At 44.9% G+C, this 5,000-nt stretch overlaps 1 protein-coding gene across 7 annotated transcripts in view; it reads left to right on the forward strand.

Annotated features, from left to right (window-relative positions):
• The window catches only part of LOC143025415 (insulin gene enhancer protein ISL-1-like), a 725,621-nt gene that overhangs the window by 169,148 nt on the left and 551,473 nt on the right, over positions 1-5,000 (forward strand). The window lies entirely within an intron of this gene.

Below are 5,000 nucleotides of genomic sequence, written 5' to 3' on the forward strand. Positions count from 1 at the left end.
GAGAAAGAGAGAGGGAAAGAGGGGCAGAGATAATTAGATAAGTAGAGAGAACGAAAAAGATTAGTAGAAAGAGAGAGAGAGAGAGAGAGAGAGAGAGAGAGAGAGAGAGAGAGAGAGAGAGAGAGAGAGAGGGAGAAACTATAGAGAGCGAAAAAGATAAGTAGAGAGATATAGAGAGGATAAAAGAAAGAGGGAGAGAGATAAGTAGAGAGAGGGAAAAGATAATTAGAGAGAGAGGGAGAGAAGTTGAGAGGAAACGATGACTGGCAAACATATGAACGGAATAAGAACAAATTGAAAGAAACTGTGTGTGTGTGTGTATGTTTGTGTGTGTTTTTATTGTTTGTATGTGTGTATCTGTGTGTGTGTGTGTGTGTGTGTGTGTATGTGTGCGTGCGTGTGTGCGTGTGTAAATATGTGTGTGTGCGTGTGTGTATGTGTATATGTATGTGTGTGTGTGTTTTGTGTGTGTATGTGTATGTGCATGTGTGTGTGTGTGTGTGTGTGTGCGCATGTATGTGCATGTATGTATGTGTGTGCGCATGTGTGTTTGCATGCATTTATGCAACAGACTTGAACTTGATGGCATACTGTATCAGTTTCACTCTGTTTAGTGTCAAAACATCCTCATTCATGTTAGTGATGGTCTTGGATTAAAGGGCTCTGTCCCAATTACGTGGTGACATACTTTATTATCATCTTTATTATTATTATTAATAATATTATTATTAATACTATTATGGTGATTATTTATATTATCATTATTATTATTATATTATTGTTATTATTATTATTATTATTATTATTATTTTTATCATTATTATTGTTATTATTATTTCTATTATCATTATTAGTGTTATTATCATTATTATCATTATCATTATCATCATCATCATTATTATTATCATTATCATTATTATTATTATTATTATTATTATTATTATTATTATTATTATTGTTATTATTATCATCATTATTATTATTATCATTATTACTATTATTATTATTATTATTATTATCATTATTATTACTAATATCATTACTATTATTTTTCCTAAAAACAGACGATTTTGTTCAGCTTAAGAAAGACCCCCCCCTCCCCTCCGTACTTAAGCGGCCAGTCCCTAAAACTTGACCCCCTCCTTCTCCCCAACCACTCCCTCCTCATGGTTTAATCCCATTTCTAATCCCTCTTCTCAGCTGCCCAGCAAGCCAATCCCCTCTTCCCATGAACTCCCAACCCTGCCTCAGGTCTTTAGGCACCTCTGGATCGATGACCTCCTACACGAATATGTTTTTTGTCTTCTTTGTCTTCCTTTCGGACGATGCTGGCCATGATCTGAAGAGTCTGCCTGTGCAGTTGATGGTGTCTGTGTTTTATTCACTACCCTGCCCATGACTTGGGGAGTCTTCCTGTACTGGAGTGGCTATGGTAAAGGTATTTATTTTCAAACTATTTTCATCACCTTGACTATGGTTTGACCCGTCTGCCTTTGCAAAAGTGTTACGAGTAGCAAAGAAAACTAAAGAGGAATGAAATTAGAAAAATATATAGAAATCAGGACACAAAAGAGAGAAACTAAGAAAGCAAAGAAAGAGAAACAAAGGCAAGGAAAAAAAATGGAAGAAGAAAGAAAAAAAAAAATTCTTCCCACGCTCTCAGAAATGCGACTCGTAACCTTGCTCTCTTTCTCTTTCTCTCTTTCTCGCCTCCCACGACCTCTCAGCAATATCTCCCCCAACACAAACACATAAACAAACAGAAGCACTTAGGTTATCTCCACCACTATTATTTTCGCTTCTTCGCCTTCTCCCTCACTCCCTCACTCACTCACTCACTCACTCACTCACTCACTCACTCACGCACTAACTCATTCTCCTCTTTCCCTCACCTCCTCTCCTCCTCCCCTCTTTCCCTTCTTTCCTCCCTCTCTCACTCCATATTTCTCCCCCCTCCCTCTCTTCCTCCTTCATTTTCCCCAACATTCTGTCGTTCTACATCACAACCTCTTCCTATCCACACCACAGAAGACGTAGATCTTCCTTACGTCTTACAACACCTCCCTCCCTCCCTCCCTCTTCACCTTTTCCTCCATCACTGTCTTGGTCACCCGGCACAGAGAGGGGAGGAAGGCGGTGTGTGTGTGTGTGTGTGTGTGTGTGTGTGTGTGTGTGTGTGTGTGTGTGTGTGTGTGTGTGTGTGTGTGTGTGTGTGTGTGTGTGTGTGTGTGTGTGTGTGCGTGTGTGTGTGTGTGTGTGTGTGTTTGTGTTTGTGGTTTTTTTTTGGTGAATGGTGGACGATTTTACTCCATTCGGGGCAATCAGACACTCCTACTAGTCTGAGCTTCCAAGCTTCATATCTTCACATTCCCCCTCTATTTTCTCCCCTTAGCTTCCCGTTAGTCTTTCTTTGCCTTCCTCCTTACCCGTTACCTCCTTACCCCTTACCTCCTTACTCCTTACCTCCTCACACCTTGCTTCTGCTTACCCCTCCCTTCCCCTCTTCTCCTCTTCCTCCCATGCCCTTTTCTACGCTTCCCTAACATTCCTCCCCGCCTTCCCTAGCCCCCCTAACCCCCACCTCCACCCCAGACACTCTGAGCATTACCCACTTCCTTTTATTTTTTCCACTCCCCTTCAGAACTCCGCCACTCTTTGCCCTGGTGTCCCATTTCCCTCTCAGCCTGCCCCAATCCCCTTTCCCCCCTCCTCTTCCTCCTCTTCCTCCTCCTCCTCCTCCTCCTCCTTTATGTTCCCCTTCTCTGTCTTCTCTTCCTTTCACTCATACTCATTTCCTTTCTTCCAACTCTTCTGTTCTCCCCCTTCTCGTCCTCATCCTCTTACTCTTCCTCTCCCCTTCCTCCTCCTTCTTTCCCTTTTCTCTTCCTCCTCTTCATCTCCTCTTCCTCCTCTTTCTTTTCTTTTCATTTATACTCCTTTTCCCCCTATTCCTCTTCCTTCCATCTCTCCTGTTCTCCCCCTCTTCCTCCTTCTCCTCCTCCTATCCTCCTCCTCCTCCTCCTTCTCCTCCCTTTGCTCCTCATTCCCTCTTTTCCTCCTCTTCTTCCTCCTCTTCCCTCCCTTCCCTTTCTTCACCGCCTCCCACTTCTAACCCCCCTCCTCCACTTTTTCCCTTCTCCTCTTCCTTCTTCTTCTCCTCCTTCTTCTCCTTCTCTTCCTCCTTCTGTTTCTCCTCCTTCTCCTCCTCCTCCTCATCCACTTCCTCCTTATCATTATCATCATCATCATCATCCTTATCCTCCTCTTTCTCCTCCTCCTCCTCATTATCATCATTATCCTTATCCTCCTCCTTCTCTTCTTCCTCGTCCTTCTCCTCCTCCTCTTTCTCCTCCTTCTCTTCCTCGCCCTTCTCCTTCTCCTCCTTCTTCTCTTCCTCATCCTCCTCGTTCTTCTCCTCCTCCTCCTCATCTTCCTCTTTCTCTTCCTTCTCCTCCTCTTCCTCTTCCTCCCCCACTTTTTTCTTCTCCTCCCTCTCCTGTTTCTCCCCTCCTCCTCTACCTTCCTCTCCTCCTCCCCTTCCTCCTCCTTTTCCTTATCCTCCTCCTTCTCCACGTCCCCCTAGTCCTCTTCTCCCCCTTCTCCCCCCCCTCCACTTCAACTTGACCAGCCTCCCCTCCCTCCCCTCCATCCTCCAGCCCCCTCCAGCCCCCTCCAGCCTCCCGGGGCGGCGGTTTAGCAGTCACCACGTAAGTACGTGAAGGGGGCCCCGGAGTGCCACGTGCGGCCATTTTGGACAGCACGTGACCGATTTGGTCGAGGAGGACTCGAGCGGCCCGGAATGAAGTGGAGGTCTTGAGATCCGAGCTTAGGGAGGTTCCTGGGAAGGGACGCCCGCCGTCGTCGTCGTCTCAGGGTCCTTCTCTCCACGCCCACCACCATCATCACCACCACCACCACCGTTTCCAGTACCGCCATTAGCACCACAGACACAAACAATGCCACCAGTATTGTCCAGTGGTACTGAAAATACCATCCATCACAATCACCATCATCATCGTCGTCGTCGTCGTCGTCGTCATCATCGGTATCGGCATCACCGTCAGCATCATCATCGTCATCATCATCATCCTCGTCGTCGTCATCATCATCATCATCATCATCATCATCATCATCATCATCATCATCATTATGATCATCATGATGATCAGCATCATGATCATCATGATCATCATCATCACCACCACCATTACCATCAACATCATCGTCATCATCATTGTTATCATTATCATCATCATCATCATCATCATCATCATCATCATCATCATCATCATCATTATGATCATCATCAATATGATGATGATCATCATCATCATCATCATGATCAGCATCATAATCATGATCATCATCATCATCATCACCACCATTATCATCAACATCATCGTCATCATCATTGTTATCATTATCATCATCATCATCATCATCATCATCATCATCATCATCATCATCATTATCAACAACAATAACAACAACACCCTCACCAATAAGGTAACATCCCTTGTCTCTGCCACTAGCACCATCAACACCAACTCAAGCTTGTGACACACTACCTTCACCGCCAGCACCAACACCTACATTACCACCAACAGCGTCACTGGCACCACAACCATTGGCACCACCGCCACAATCCCCACCACCATCACCAACACCTCCACCTCACAATGACACGTGTATCATCCTCCATCGTTTCTCTTGTGTTAATGAAATCGTCTGGCGTCAAAGAGAATACATTGTTTGCAGCTCAAATCGCAATGCGAGTTAACTGAGATCAGTCAAACATTCAGAGGAAATAGGCGGACCCCAGGTTGAACGAGCTCTGGAGGGATCGAGGTCCTCCTGATGCGTGAAGGGGGTTACCGTGTTGAAGAGGTTGACGGGAATCGGTAACGAGTTGGTTTGGTTAACAAGTTGATTTAGTTAACGAGTTGATTTAGCTGCGGAAGTTGGTCCGCGGACGAAAGAGTGTCCGGGACTTGAGAGAG

This window comes from Oratosquilla oratoria, chromosome 5 (assembly GCF_046742065.1).
Source record: "Oratosquilla oratoria isolate Oo_2021 chromosome 5, ASM4674206v1, whole genome shotgun sequence".
Lineage (NCBI taxonomy): Eukaryota > Metazoa > Arthropoda > Malacostraca > Stomatopoda > Squillidae > Oratosquilla > Oratosquilla oratoria.